Source organism: Larimichthys crocea, chromosome XX (genome assembly GCF_000972845.2).
Source record: "Larimichthys crocea isolate SSNF chromosome XX, L_crocea_2.0, whole genome shotgun sequence".
NCBI lineage: Eukaryota > Metazoa > Chordata > Actinopteri > Sciaenidae > Larimichthys > Larimichthys crocea.
Window position 1 is genome coordinate 4,591,332 of NC_040030.1, and position 16,815 is coordinate 4,608,146.

The 16,815-nt window shown below is 42.5% G+C and overlaps 1 long non-coding RNA gene across 3 annotated transcripts in view; it reads left to right on the forward strand.

Annotated features, from left to right (window-relative positions):
• Positions 1 to 16,815, forward strand: part of LOC113748377 (uncharacterized) — a 136,439-nt gene that overhangs the window by 115,815 nt on the left and 3,809 nt on the right. For 2 of the 3 annotated variants that reach the window (XR_003464309.1, XR_003464310.1), the window contains exons 5-7: positions 2,192 to 2,370; positions 7,850 to 7,953; positions 8,047 to 8,199. This is a non-coding gene — a long non-coding RNA (uncharacterized LOC113748377). Of the gene's footprint in view, positions 1 to 2,191; positions 2,371 to 7,849; positions 7,954 to 8,046; positions 8,200 to 16,815 lie in introns of those variants that run through there. The other variant, XR_003464311.1, reaches the window with a different exon arrangement.

Here is a 16,815-nt window from a genome sequence, read left to right on the forward strand (position 1 = left end):
TTCCCCGTCTTGAATCAGCTCACGAGAACAATTCAATCTACCAACCGACAGTAAATTTTAGTGCCTTCACCTAAGCGGAACACAAACATTTGGTCTGATTACACCGCTTTATTGAGGCACCGAAGATACTGATGATCTTTTAGAGGGAGTCGATCCATTTTTGGCAACTGTTGGCCAAACTGAGAGAAATAGACAAACCGTTGCACAGGGACAGGAAGGAAAAAAGGTTGGACAAACGGACGATATACTGAGATCTGGGAAGGACTTGATGGAGGGGGTGGATATATTTCAAATTGAATGTTTGGCAGTTCAGATGGAACACAGGTTTTCTTTCCAGTTTTGCAAGCTTCCAGTCAGCGCTATCTTTTTTTGAAACTCTTAATGGTAAAAACGAAAACTCTTAAATCTCCCTTTTAATCCTCCTTCATATGTCACCAGGACTGGAATGTATGCACGTGGTAGTGGTGATGCAGTCCTCAGAATGAACTGCCAAACTTAACTTTAAAGACTAAACGGACAAGTCTACAGTATGCTAGAATAATATAAATATTTCTATATAGATCATGGTTAAGAGAAACCAACATTAGTTATTAATGACAGGATGGGAATCACAGTTTTTGGTGTTTAAGTCAAAGGCTTTGCTTTTGCCCAAACATCCACCCAACCTCCTTGCACTATAACTTTGTCATGTTACTTGTGCCTTGCTCAACCACAAGACAAAGATACTACAAGAATAGCACTGTCGGCTCATCGCAAGAAGACTTTCTTTCGACTTAGAGTTGGCATGTTCTCCCCAATGTATGCGTGGGTTCTCTCCTGGTATTCAGGCCTCCTGCCACAGTCCAAATGCATGCAGATTATTAGGTTAACCAGTGACTATGAATTGCCCATAAGTGCTATTGTGTGCGTGCGTCATCCCTATGATGAACTGGCGACTTGTCCAGGATGTACCCTGCTTCTTGTCCAATAACAGCTTGCATCGCCTCCAACCTGATGGATGGAAGACTTAGATAAGTCGTTAAACAGATTTGTAGGTTGGAGATGGGACATGAACCACCATCTTTGCTGTCAACGTAAACACTTTGCATACCCACCCACCCCCACAACTTCCTACCTTAGTGCTTTCCCTTGCTTTTAACTGTGTTAATGTGTTCATGACCCAATTATTCTGCACTGCATTAGCGTGCTGGTTCCTCAGAAACAAATGCTGTGTGTCGTAATGTGTATGTATGTTGTGAGGTCGGTGTTGGAAAAGTCCAACAACAATGTTAGAATGGTGCCTCTGACCTCAAGTGTTGGCAGTAAAACTACATGAATATGAACGTCTGACTTCAACCAAACCAGCAAAGCTGGTGTTTTTTTTTCCAAGAATGACCACAGTCGTTTTAACTATAACCAAGTGTTTATTATTGTACCCACGGCGACAATGCTCCCACTAACAAAGGACGTATTTGAACCCAAACCATGATCTTTCCCTGAACCTAACCAAGTTGTTTTTGTGTCTGAACTTCAACCAGAGCTTTGTCACATCATACGACTGTGCTTCATAACATTGTTGCAAGGCACATGATGAAAATGCTTCCATGTGTCTTCCTGGAGAGCATAGACAAAACAACATATTTTGTCATTGTATTTGGGGGACTTGCTGCTTGTTACTTAGTGTCTGTGATCCGTGTGCCGGTTTGGGGCGGGCGGGTTATGGCGTCTTGTTACAGAGGTCTGCCATGGTGAGTCAAGTAGCAGTCAGGCCGGCCATCAGTGTTGAGAGCCTCTTTACTGTTGCTCACTTCTCAAACCCGCCACCTCCAATCACACTGATGCCGTCCTTAGCTTACTGATTCTGCCTAATCAGGAGTGGGTTTGCCTAATCAGAGCGGGGGGTTTGTCATTTTACAAACTCTTTCGCCTCTCTCTCTCTTTTGGTGTCTTCATTTACATTTTGACAGAGCTTTGGAAAGCTCTGTAAAGATGTCTGGCAGTAAATGTCATAGTTTGCTCTAGTGAAAAGTGTTTAGAAAAACTTGCCGTGTTACCGGATCGCTCCTCATCTCTTCTTGACCCGTTTCTTGATCCATTTTACAGCTGAATGGCGATGCGTCGATAAGAAATCTTTGAGGTTTGGGGGCATTATAGAAAGCAGAAAATTGAAGAATATGTTAAATGAGCAACACATTTTACATCCTTTGTGCAGAAATGTTGGACGACGAGAGACAGAAGAGGCAGAATTTGGGACTGACTTCAAACCTGCCCTGAATTCATCTCCGAGCTGGCCGCATTTCAGAGCGTTTGAAGCGAGCGTCGTCTGCAGACCCACGCCGTGTCAGCCGCGCTGAAAATCCTGGAGTCCGTGATAAAGACAAATGAAAAGAGGTAATATGAAAAAAAAAAAAATCAACATAATCATGTGCATAATCACAACGTTGGCACTATGCTCTCAGCTTGAGCTCATAACAGCGATATGAGATTGGAGTATATTGCATTAATCATGTAAACGTTGCTCTTGTGATTAAAGCAGAACTGCTGTTTATTGCTTGTAATTGTATTCGGGTCGGGCTACGCTCCCAGGAATACCACACACAGCATTAATATTTGATGAACTGACTCCGGATCAGGCGTAGGGAGCCCGTTCCCCCTTTTATGTTGATCTGGGCCTGCAGTATTGGAACTGACCTCAGAGCAGCCCTCATTTCTCCCCTCAACAACACATCACAGGAGTGCATTTGAATATCCACGTCAGAATTGTTTGCTCGCAATATTCTTTTCATTTTCCCCCCTCTATTTTTATCAGCAAATCCAATATGGGCCATGAAAGCATGTGCATGCATAAAGAATACCAACCATATGATTGCTCAAGCGAGGGTGGCAGTGGTTGGGAGGCGGGAGGTGGTGGGAGGGAGGGAGGGGGATGCAAAGTGCTGAGAAAGAACAAGAGCAGGGGAGACTGTTCTTTTTTATACTTCTAAAAGCTCTTAAAAGCAGCACTTTTATCATGTGATACTGCCGGGATTTAAAAACTGAGCGAGGGATAGAAAGACAGAGGAGAGTCTGTCTTTGAAGGAGAGAGACAGATGTACTCTTCACCTTCTTCTTCGCATGACCTCGCTTTACCAAAACACAGACAGGCCCGAACACGAAGCAACATGTCGCGTCTTTCCTCTCCTGATATATCACCCCCACCGTCTATATTTCCTATTCCATGTTGATTCCAAATGTTACACAAGCCTGCTTTACCTTGCTGGAAACACTAACGCAGGGAGTTTAAATGTTTCCAGGGTATAAACTTCAAAAGGTTTGGATGGATCACCGCGGCTCAACGCAATGCCTGAAACATCCGAGAGGGTCTTTCTCTCTCTCTGCTTTCACGTGACGTCAGATTTAGGCCACGCTGGAGGGGTGAAAGGCTTCGGCGAATAGATTTTAAATGCTCCGGTAAACACATGTTAAGGTTTAAGGAGAACTTCCTCCAGACGACGTGTAGGCATGCAACGCTGGAAAATTTGACAAATCCTGCATTTCATAAAATGCAGCCTGGCCAGAAAGCACGGCGGACTCTCGCTGATTCACTCATATGTCACCTTGTTTGACTTGTTAACACACACAACATGTGTGACAAGTAGAAATGCTGCTTATGCAATCTGTCACTGGGAGCGCTATTGACGGTTTGATGATGCAATTATGCAGCACTCGCTGGACGTGAAAGCTGAGCTGGTGTTTTTCTTCTTCTCCGTGGAGCTCTGACCCGGAGGGGTCCTGACAGCTTGGCTTTGGACTCCATCCCTCTCCTCCCCCCTTCCTCCCCTCTCATCCTCCTCTCAGCCTGTAGCTGCCACAGCCAACCTCAACCCCATTAAGAATTTATTAGCAGCATATGCACATTTAATAAATGTTTATAGCGCGCTGTAATGTGGTTGTCCTCAGACAGCGTTTATAATTCAGACACATAGTGTAGAATCCCATAAGTGGATGTTGGTGCATAAACAGAATGACAGTATACAGCAGCTGCAATAATATAAAATATGTATAAATATATTTTTACAGGGGAAGATATAATCGTTGATGAATTCTGTACATTAGAAAGTGCTTAATTTAGTCTTATGTCTTCATACGACCACATTATAGTGTATGTTTATATAGTGGTTATGAATGCTAAAGTCACTTTCTTTAATTACATATCTTGCGATTGTCTGTCGATTCTTAAATTATGACCCTATTTAACTCTCTCTATATATAAGAAATAATGTTCAGTAACTCTTTAGTAACTCTGCTCACATGTAAGAACATATATATACAATTTTTGACATGTTTAAATCTACTGTAGTTCTTCCTGGTTAATTTAACCTTTGCAGCCTGAAACCCAAAGGCTGAAGTTCACGGGTCATGGAGATAGGGCTGCCACGATTAGTCGATTAGTCACGATTATGTCGACGAACAAAATCGTTTTTTGCTTTTCTCTCGAAACTGCGGCTGCCTTTCTGTCACATACACACACACACCTACACACATGTGCAGTAGTGGTAATCGGCGTCAGGCCTGACTGTACCGTAAATGACACCATAACACAGACCCTCCAGGAATTCACGATGTTGCGATTTGCAACTTCAATGCAACTTCAGTGAATCCCCGTGAATTCAGGGCGGTGTTGCAATTTTAAACAATCACCACGATTTTTCCGCAACTTCCGCACGGTGTGGGAGGATCCCCCTCGTGGGATCTCTCCCCGGTGCTGGCTGGCCTCCGCCAGGCGCATTTCCTCTGCGGCGGTGCGCCGCGACCGGCTCTGGGTTTGGAAAGGCTTCGGGGGCGAAGGTGGCTCACGTATGATCCGATTAGTCGACTAATCGAAAAAATAATCGGTGATTAGTCGACTAATCGGAAAAAAAGATCGGTGATTAGTCGACTATCAAAATAATCGTTTGTGGCAGCCCTACATATAGATAACGTTTGCATGATTTGTGGAGTTACAATGGTATCTGATCTAGGGATGGGACATGATTTTCAAATAGTCGAATATTCGTGACGAGTTCGAATATTGAATAGTAATTTCGAATGCCGTTTTGGCTTACGTTGCATTCCACTAAAAAAATGAGCACGGAAAGGCGTTTCCTAGTTCCTAACATACTCTGTTGCAATATTCGGCCAGAGGGGCCGCTATCGTACAGTAAAGGTAGTCAAAATAACAGAAGAAGAATTGCAATCGGTAACTGTTAGTGTGATGCAGAGATGCAGCGAGGTAGCAAAAGTTCCGTATGGTCCTCATTTACTTTGATAAATGAAAATGAAGTGGAACGTGTGTTCTCCGCAGCCGGTCCGATTGTCAATAGGCTGCGTACCCGTCTCCATCCCGACCACGTTGACATGTTAATTTTTCTAAACAAAATATGTCTTAGGTTTATTCTACCTGTTCGAGCGCTTTCAATATCGTTCCCTAAACGGGCAGTTTCACCCGCGGTTCCTTCTAACAGACGTAAATAGTAAAATAAATTAAATATAAATAATAAAATGGAAGCCTATATTATTGTTTGAGACGTGTGGCTATGTGATGTGAATGGAAGTTTATGTTTATTTGTTTATCATTGATTATTGACTCATTAAACCGTTACCGCTTCACCCTGTCTGTCATGTGTGGCGCGCGTTTGGGTGTGTGGGTGGGGGCGGGCGGGGTTCTGTCGATTTTCGAATCGAATTCGAATAGTGTTTTTTGATCAAAAGTCCCATCCCTAATCTGATCAAACCTCCGACTTTCATTCTCGATTAATGAATGTGGAATAATGTGGAAACGTGAAGCACGGCCTTCATATTGATAGTTTATCGACCCATGTGGCCATGAAGAGGGGAGTCGAGGCTGGGAAGCACATGCACGTCCAAAACCATGCATATCCACTTCTACTTCAATCCACATACAGTGAATCCATTTAAAATATTAAACGCTTCACTGATGACTGTGTAAACATAGACTTTCATTTCTATCCTCCCGAGAAAACACATGTATATATGTATGTGTATGGTTGTCACTTTGGGAGTTACAGTCAGAAATACACATTTAAAACATGTGCATGCTCATAAATATCTGACTGTATGTTACAAAGCTCTGACGTTAAAACATGCTAAATATGGGTCATGAAGTGAAGTTTAATGATGGACTTCATTTGAAATGTTGCATTAACAGAGTTGTTGGCATGAATAGTATATCAGAGAGTAAATCAGCCTTCACAGTCGCCTATCAGTCCACTTCCTCTTGCTAGTGACTGTTTCTGAGATAGTGTGTTCACGCTGCAGCGAGGAGGAAGGAGGGAAGGAAGGAGCAGGCGGAGGAGGATGGGTGTAGAGTTGGAAGCGGCTCAGAAGATTCCTCAACAATGAGAAACAGATGATGGTGTTCTTTCAGTTACACCGTCTGCGTGCAACGCGAGTGTGTGTTCGAGTGTGTTTCCCTTTAAAACTTTATTGCGAACACATTTGGATGACCGAAGCTGCGAGTCCGCTGTACTTTGGCAGCGGTGACACAACACTCAAAAGGTTTTCCTCCTCGCGGTCAGGCTTGTTTTTCAGAGCCTTCCCCTCGTCCATCCGTCCGTCCGTCCGTCCTTCCTTCCTTCTCTTCCCCTCGCTCGGCCCTCCAGCGGGCTGCACAGAGGTGAGTGTGTGTGGGATGGCGTTGCCGTGGGACTGACAGGGAAACAACGCTTCTCGCTGGCCAGTAAAACCAGCTCACGGTTGTCAAGAGTGGTGTCGAATGTTATAAAACAATATCTTGGCAGGCTGTTTTCTCTCCCGCCCACTGCATAGAAGCAAGAAGTCAGAGTCTGTGAAGCACACATCCAGAGATGATGACATCGCCGGCTCTTATTAATGCCGTAAGCTTAGTTAGGAGTTTGTTTTTAGCTCCAGTCTACAACCTCCTACTCCACTACGAGCTCGCCGAAGGCTTGTTTTTGTCAGGTTTGGTGAATCTTTCTCTCAGATCACGCAAACAACATGATTAAACTGAAAGCCAAAAGCCGCTGCATGTTGAACATTTACCTTATTCATGCACAGTGGTAATAGCTGATATAAAAACGGCTGTAGGGGTCGTCATAACTTCGATTGTTTAATTCTGTTTGTTGCTTTTGATTTCATTTGAAATGTGACACAAAGACTGAAAGAGGACTTTCTTTGAGTGACTCTGATTGTTGGCATGCAGATGAAATGGGCTCAGTCCTGTACTCGCACATTACCTGCTGCTGCAGCACCACGTCGCTGTTAAAATGTCACAACGTTTCCTCAGCCGACTTCCTGCTGTCCTGTTTCCTGTACTCTGCTGTGTGATTGGCTGACCATACATACCCGGGGATGTCTTAAGTTCATCACTAGATACTTGCTGATCTAGATTAGCTAGATAGTTTTTAAAGATGTGACTATGTATTTTTGTATCTAAGCGTATCTAAGTACAGGAACAGACCAAATTTACCGATGTTCTGACTGAGGCTTGCTCAACTGTTGGGGCAAACTTGCAAAAGTTTCGATGATGCAAAGAAATCTTAAAGTTGGGAACGCATCATGACTAATATCAGACCAAGTTGTGCCGAGGCTGTTCCACTCAGTGCCAGTCGGTGTTGACAGTCAGGATATATAACGTTTAATCTTTACCCAAGTCACGGCCTGTTTCTCTCAGTACACAGTCAATGTCCACATCTTTCTATCCAATCTATTCAATCTAAATGTATTTATTTTTGCAGAATTTGCAGCATACATATATAAACTGTTTGTTTTTAATTAGGTACAGAGACATGAGAATTTGTGTTCTGTGGGATTTCGGGGGTTCTGTATCTTGTCTTCTATATTTACTCAGTTGTTCGTGTGCTCCTTTCAGATTGCGAAGACTAAACCAACTCTGTCCCTTTGTGGAAATACTCATTATTCGTTTGGTGTTTTATCGCTGTTCGGTATATTTCACTAATCACACAGCTGAACACAGTGAGTACAGATATAACAGAATATAACAAAGGATTTTTTTTTTATTTGATTTAATTTGTGGAACAATGTTCCATCCACCTGTTTTTACTTCAGATTTCTACAAAGCTTCAGTGGTATCCAGCTGATGACGGATATCCAGGCCAAGACTCCGACACACGACGAAAAAAACACATTTCTCCTGCATAAACAGATATTTGCATATGAATGCAGACAATACAATAAAACTAATAAAAAGCTAAAACGCTAAAATGCCTATTCTGCATTCGTATGTAAATATCTGTTCATAGAGATTAACAATAATGTGACTCCATAAGAAAAGCTTCCGAAACAGAAGAATGGATGTTCCTGAACGGTCCAGTATCGGTGTTGGAGTGGTTGTTTCTGAAGGCGAGCACGAACCTTTCAGGGAAATCACACAGCTCTTCTCTGATAAAGCTATACTTGAGGTAATAGTGAACATGTAAGCACGCTGACATCCGTTTCCACTCAAAGTAAACCTCAGTGAGGCCTGCCTTTACTTGAGAAGGAATTCCTCCCTCTGTCTCTTTGTATTTTTTGCACTCATACACTCTGACACACACACACACACACACACACACACACACACACACAGAGCAAACACTCTGCACAGTTGCATCAGACACCCATAAATATCACTCTGCCACTCTGCCACAGAATGATGTATGAGCCTTTGACTTGTCAGTGTGCCATCTTGAACTAGAAAGAGCATAACACACACACACACACACACACACACACACACACACACACACTCTGACCCTCCACCCCTTCCCACACGGCACACACACCGAGCTGGACATGTTTCATCAAGCCAGCGAACAACGTGCCGTCCTGCCCTTGGCCAGCCCAGCAGCAACCTGGGAAATGGAGTGTGCTGGCTTGCGGCGACCTCTGCGACCGCTGCAAGCTGAGAACTACGTCTGTGGACTGACACCTCGGACTAGTGATCGTGTGTGTGTGTATGTGGGGTAGTAATAAAAGATACACATGCATGCACAGGCAAGAACCTAAACAGATTTATTTGTAGTGTGTATCGAATGTAGACAGACATCCATCTTTTTTCTGGGCTACAGTGGCAGCAGGCTGAGCAAGGTAGTCCAGATGTCCCTCTCCACAGCAACATTTGCAGCTCCTCATGTGGAATCCTGAGGCCTTCCCAAGCCAGATGAGATATGTTTTGGGTCTACCCCATGGCCTTCCACCAGTTGGACAGGTCTGAAAGGCCTCCAAAGGAAGGAGCCCAGAAGGCGTCCTGTTCAGATGCCCGAATCACCTCAACTGACTCCTTTCGACACAAAGCAGCCGTGGCTCTGCTCTGAGCTCCTTCACTACCCAAAGAGACACAAGCGTCAGCCAGATGTTCCCAGATCACCCTCATTACCCATTTGGATTTGCCAGATATCACCGGCAGCCTGCCCTACTACCCCGGTCCAGCTCACCACCAGGTGGTGATCAGTTGCTTGAGGACACAGATCTAATGATACCAACCGCAAGCTGATCATCAGTCTTTGGCCTTAGGTGTCCTGGTACCAAGTGCACTTCTGAATCACCCTATGTTAAATCTTTAGCTAGTACAGCCCGAGCACCATACATGTTTAGATGGATCAGGCCATTCCTCCCAATCAATCCCATGTTTCTCCATCATCAGTAGAACTATAGAGTCCCTTGGTGGTTTTCTTTCCAGGGCCCCACTCAAAGACTATAAGAATGCTAGACACTCCGAATTGATCTTTTCTCTGGGAAGAACTCTGAGTACCTCTCATCCTGGGCAACTCCAGAAAATAGGAATCCAGGACTTTGTTCAGGAGTTCGGTGCGACTTGTAGAGGTGAGCTTTACTATATCTACTTGGCATCGTTCCACCTCCCACACTAGCTCTGGTTCCCTCCCCGTCATGCATGAGAATGCACCTGATCCCAGTGTCTATCGCTGCCGGTGAAGCTCCATGTAGTTCTTTTGAGCTGTGACCTGATGCTCACCAGCGAGCTCCACCACCCCTAGGTCTGGCTCCAGAAGGGGGGCTCTGGTTTCTCTATTTTGGGCGAGCCTCTTCTTGACCAATTCATATGGGGTCTATGAATCCGTCTTCCAACTCCCTTGGGACCAATTTGCCTTGGGGAGAACCTACCATGAGAAACTGCCCCTGACACCCAACCTCTCCACAATAAAAAAAGGTGGCGGTTCTGAATGTAGAAAAATATATATACAGTATATAAAAATGTTGAAAGAGATGTATAACAATATAAAGGAAGGGAGGCAGGTGCAGGTGCACACACACATACACACAGTGTACAGAGAGGTAGGGCAGTTATTGGTGACCAGGCCCCCGAGGCGAAGGTCCACAGATGGGGTTGGAGATTGTTTCCTCCTCGCGTCAAATCTGCAGGGCTTTAATTGGCTGCTGCTCTAACTGACCCCTGACCTTTTAGCACAAATGACCACAGCACCTGAGACAAAGAGAGATTTCCCATCAGGTATTGGTTAGTGAAAGTATTCCCCGGACTGATTTATGTCGGATCAATGGCGAGGCCATAAGGGGGGGAAATACTTTCACAGCCGCTGACATTTTGGGATTTGTACGGTATTTTGCTGTGATATTTATTGTTTTATTTCCTTCCATAAGTGCTGTGTCGCCTTCTCCTTGGCAGGAAAAGAATGGGATTTGATCAAAATATATGGGACTGATATTAGCCTTTTATTAACATGAGGAACGGTCCAGACACTGTCCCCGACAAGGCAGACAGAAAACTGTTTATGCGTTGTCCTCTACCACGAATGATTAAACAATACATTTTGGTTCAATGTGATGATGTATCTGCAATTAAAAATGCATGTCGCAGTACATACAATACAAAACTCTCTGGATACGCTGTATGTTCTACGCCTCTGTGAAGATATTATAGTAATATCATACAGGACTGAATCAGTCAACTAGGGTGCATTGTTTTAGGGCTCTAGGGATTGCAGTAATGGTCTATTGTTCAGTCTAACACTTTTGTCCAGACTGAAATATCTCAACTTATTGGATGGACTGTCATGAAATTTCATAGTCTGTTATATTTGGTGGCTCCCCAGTGACTTTCCCTCCATCATCAGGTTGAAATAATTCGTCCAGGACTTGCCTGCAAAATCATTTAACATCAGCTTCAACAGTAGTTTTGTGTTTAGGGCTAATTAGCACACGTCAGCATACTTAAGCATGCTTAAATTGTAAATAATTATTAATAATTAAGTCATTGTGAATATGTTAGCATTCAGCACTACTCTCAGACGGTGCTGTTTAAGAGTCGTTGGATAATTGAATGCCAAGAGTTTTGCAGAACTTTTGGTGCATTGATTGCATTGGTGATTTTCATTTTGAAACATTCTTTGGGGTACTGGTTCTTTTAGTTGACCCTTTGCAGCAACTGGTTCCTTGCAGAACCTACAAAGGTTCCCCAATGGCTTCACCATGAAGAACCACTTTCAGCTCTGACCCAAACCTTTATTTTCAAAGGTTGTAGCTCCATACATCCTTTGCTGCTTTAATGACAGACACATAAAAATCAATAGCACTTATCATGTTTAGTCTAATTGATTGATTTTGTATGCAAATGTTTAAATAAGCAAACCTATGAAGCTCAGTACACCTGAATTACTATCAAGTAAAGTAAACCTGTTTGGAATCATCACTTCAAATTTGAAGGCAGCACGGACACTAACTTTTTCAAACTGAAACAAATAGTTCCTCTCCTACAGTGTATAGTTCTGTTAATCTCCGATGAAGCATGATGGTGCAGGGGCGATCCACATATTTTATTTTTAACTATTCCCACCATCTTTTCCTCCTTGTTATTGCAGGCAGTGCACACATCGCTCCTCTCTTTCTGTTCGCCCACATCTTTACTACCGTTCTGCTGTGAGTGCCCCGTGAGCGCATGTGACGATGTGGGTTCATTTTCAAAAAGCTTTCTCCATTTTTATTTAATTTCCTAAATTGTGTTTTTGTTTTTGGTGTACTCCAAGGAATATCAATCAAACAGGTGTTGGATTGTTTTTTTTGTTTTTTTAATTTTCATAAATCATGTTTTTATTTATTTTTATTGTGCACTCAGGAGAATATCAATCAAACCGGTGTTGGTTTATTCATTTCAAGAATGGTTTTTATCTGTTTTTGCAAATGAACTCCTATGACAAAACATAGAAATATATAGAGCAGAACTCACTGAAGTACAACAAACTGATTGTGTATGAATAACAAAATGTATTAGAATTATGTTAGTCCTTTTTGGCTCTTCTAACCTGAATGCATTTATAGCTGTTAGCCTTTACGTTTCGCAGCATGGAAACACATTAAAAATTGCATCGAGTATTGGCTCAATGTTTCCTGCTACTGTCAGCTCTATTCTAAAAATACTGATATTGGTATCTGCCTTGAAAAACCCATGTCAAAGCCTGGTTTAGACCCTGTGTGACTGGTAGCGTTATTTTATTCATGATATGAGTGAATCAGTGTGGTGCATAATGCTTTTTAAGCTATTCACACAGAGAAAAGAGATGGAGAGGAAATTGGGTGAACTGCATGAAACAGAGACGCTGGGATAGAAAAGGGTTAGAGAGAGTGGGAGTGAGAGACAATGAAATACAGAGGAGGAAATGATAGAGAGAGAGAGAGAGAGAGAGAGAGAGAGAATAAATATACTGGATTTATGCAGGAAGCAATGAGGCCACCTCTCTCCGGTAGAGAGCCAAAGAGGAAGTGAAAGTGAGGACACTTCCTGTTAACTTTCATAACCCCCCCCCCCCACATTTAACAGAGAAAAACAACGCGACCCTGGAGATGAAGCAACACTTTCAGTATATGTTTCTGCACTCATCATGTTCTGGCGATATCGGAAGAATAACTAAATATAGATATTGTCAAAGCAGGAACTTCCTGCGACGACAGCTGGTGAAAGAAGTGACAGACTGACAGAAAGTCTCTCCACAGTTAAACTGTTACTTTCAAAAAACATCTTGTTCTCGTAATTTTGCAAGTGGACAGAGGTACAGATTAATTTACTGTATGCTGTATTCTGTAATCCACTTATAAGGTTGGTGTTTTATTCCATATTTTGAAATGTCTGTAGATTTTAAGGTGAAGAACTGCCACAACATGACAGTAAAAGACCGTAAAATATGGCATTAAATATTACAGTGTTTTATTGTATAAATATAAACAGTCTCTAATATAAAATACTACTTTTCTGTATCCCTTCAAATGGCATGTAAATAAAGGTTTTGGACTGTAAAACAAAACCAGTTGTTTTTACGGTAAAAAACTGGCAGCTGTGGTCGCCAGAATTTTACCGTAATTCTGCCAAACCGTGACGGTAAAAGGCCGTAAAATATATTAAATATTAGTGTTTTACTGTACTATTAACTCTCTGAAGAAAAAGTAAAATGCCGTATAAATAAAGGTTTTGAAATATGGCTGTTTTACTGTGTACGGGAAAACACAGTCATACTCCATGGCATTCTTTTACTGTCATGGCTTGGCAGTTTTTCACCTTAAAATCTAGCATTAGTGATAAAGACAGTTATTTTAGGTAGTTATCAAATGCCAAACCAAAAGCAGACAAACACCCCTAAAAAAAGAAGACTTAAGCATCCCATAAGTGCACATACAAATTAAATTGTCATTAAATCAGCTACGATAAAGGGTAAACCAACAAATTAGACTCTCAAAAGACCAACACATTAAATGTTGCTTAAACGCTCCTCATATTTGTTTATTTAAGTGGCATTTCCTCTGTTCTGGCAAATTAAGGGCAGTGTAAGGTTTTAAATGTAAGAGATTTGAGATGATCTGTTTATACTGAGCCGAAGCCAGCAGGGGGAGGGGGAGTAAAAATGAGCTTTATGGGAAATGTGGTCTTAATTTTGAGGAAGTGTAGCAATAACAATGCCATTAGAGAGATGCTGAAGTCAACCACGGTGTCAATTGTTCTCTATAAGTTCACCCACTCGCATCAACGTTAACTGCAGAATGATAAATCGATGTTAAACAGGCATGCCAGCAGCTCTGGGAGGATGTATACACACCATGCACGTATAAAGACATTGTTAACATGCAAATATAATCTGTGATCATGTATAACATTTTATTTGTTTAATAGCACTAAAGTACAGCTGAGGCTGATGGGAATGTCATTGGTTTTTGCATGTATTTGATCATAAACCAAAAAGTTTTATAATAAATTCTTAGGATTCATCTCAAATACAATATTTAATGACAATTTGTCCAATAGTTTTTTAAAATTTCAACTAGGACATCGCCAGCCCAAGGCCAAAAATGTTATTGGGCTGGCATTAAAAGAGGTCCAGTGTGCCCGATTTAAGGGGGCATTCTTTGCAGAATATCACAGAGATTTAATAAATATTGATTACTGAAGAAAAGTAATAGTTTTGTTGCCTTAGACTGAACTTTTGCACTATAAACTTTGGCTGTGAAATCCACAGTAACGCATTTACTGTAGAATATTACAGTAAGTTACTTGTCAACAGCTGCCGGTTAGTTTTACAATGTATCTCCAAATGGCGTAAGTCCATTTCAATGGTGGAGTCCACCATGTTTCTACAGTAGCTCAGAATGGGCAAACTAATCACTGCGTCCAGATATATGGCCGATAATGGTTTCTCCTTCCCGCTAGGAAAGGAGAGGGTGAAACGAGGGGTTTGCAATCAACAGCTACATCTCTAGATGCCACTAAATCCTGAACACTGGTCCTTTAAAGCCAAAGTCATGAGATTAAATTGATTTTCCAAAACCATTTTGCTTTACAGCATTATCACAATAATTACTAAAAATGAGATTAAAATCATCCAGTGGCATTATTAAGACATGCTTGGATTCAGCTTAATTTTAACTTTAATTCCAAATGTTTTTTTTAAAATATGAAAACACGTCAAATGTTACATTTTTAATTAGCTACGATAAATACAAAGTATTTACTGGCACATCTTTCTGTCTTTGCAGTTCACTTGTGTGTAATGCATGAGGGACTCCCTCTTGTCTTTGTTGCGGCTTATTTTGATAATGATGTTGATAAAAAAAAAAAGAAAATCACATAGTGGAAACGTAGAGGAAGTGCCGAGTGTTAGACACACTGTTACTGAGTAGCTGTTCAAAGCCTTTCTGTGCCTTTTTAAGGTCTGTCTGCCTCCACTGAGTCTCTATAGAGTCTCTAGTGTGTGACAGCAGATTCACTTTCAGTGTTTGCATTGTCCTCCATAAAATCTTTTATATTTTCTTCATGAAATGGCCTTCACGTCTGTTTTTTTACCTCTCTTTCCGCTACCACAATCTCATCACAGTTTTGTCCTCGCCCTTTGGCCCCATGCCTCCTTCCCCCCCTTCCCTTCATAACCTCCCTCCAGCCCCTCTCAGGTGATGATCACCTATCGAGCACCGGTTCACACAATCGTTTGGTCAATGCTCTAATTGCGTTTTCTCTCTGTGTGTGGGCTACACAGGGGAGGAGATCGATCATCAGCTAATGAGAGATGTTGGGGCGGGGAAGATGGGGGGGTTGTTCTAAAAAGAGGTTACTGTATATGAGCTCTAACCCTCCTCCTCCTCCTCCTCCTCTATTAAATGCTCTCGTTGCTATCATTCCTGCATCTCGGCTTCATTATAGCCCACACAGTATTGACCTTAAGTCAGACCTATCAATATCCACGCACACACATGCAGGGATTTATGTGGACGGTCCAAAGCGGTGCAGCTTCGCTGTGAAAAAGTTGATTAACCCTTGAAGTGATTAAATATACAATTTAAAATCTATCTCCCCCCTTTTGCAGGAAAAATTATGCAAAATATTTTCTGTTATTGAAAGGAGGGAAACAAAGGTCATTGAGGATTTAGCATCCAGGAGCAAGTGCGTGTGTTTAATGGACATCAGAGCCATCGGGGGCACATTGGTAGCTAATGTAAACTGGAAGCTATAGTTCACAAGCTTGTTAGCAGTGCTATGGAAGCACGGGATGCTTTTTAGCATGTAAACTGATTAGCTGTCTGGCTTGCAAGTTGACGTTAGTAGTGCACTTTTACCCCCTGGAAGATGTTTGGTAGCTCGTTTATCAAACCACGGTGCAGGACAAGATAAATGTCCTTGTTTGTAGAAAATAAGGAGACTTTAGACCCTGGCATGGCGTTCTCCTCCACACCTGCTTTATTGGCATGTTGCCGCTTTCAAAGTCAAAAGCCAGAAGCTAAAAAAAGGCTTTATCTGTCTCGAGTTAGTCGAATAGGTGTTGCTGTCTTCACAATAGTAACAAGTCTTCATGCCTGTGTTGTGTCCCGGCACCAAATAACATTTCACCATTGGGACGTATCCCTACGCCAGAGCTCAACAGAAAGATTGATCCATCAATTTCCTTCAGCTTATCCAGGGTTGCGTTGCGTTGGCAGCAGGTTCAGTTGGGTATTCCAGACATTCCCAGGCCAGATGAGCTGTATACTCCCTCCAGCAGGTCCTGGGTCTAGGCCTCAGGGCTCTTTTTGATGCGAAGGAGTAGCGTGAAGGAGTAGTAGTTTCCTTTTGGATGTCTGAGCTCCTCACCCTATCTCTAAGGTTGGACCCAGACACCCTACGGAGTATCTGTGATCTCATTCTTTCAGTCACTACCCAAAGCTCATGACCATAGGTGAGGGTTGGAACGTCGGGTTGAATCGAGGGATTTGCCTTCCGGTTCAGCTCCCTCATCCCCACAATGGTCCGGTACAATGTCGCTGCACCAATGCACCAGTCCATCTTGCACTCCGTCTTCTAGTCGACTTGTAAACAAGACCCCAAGATACTTGAATTCCTTCGCTATCCAC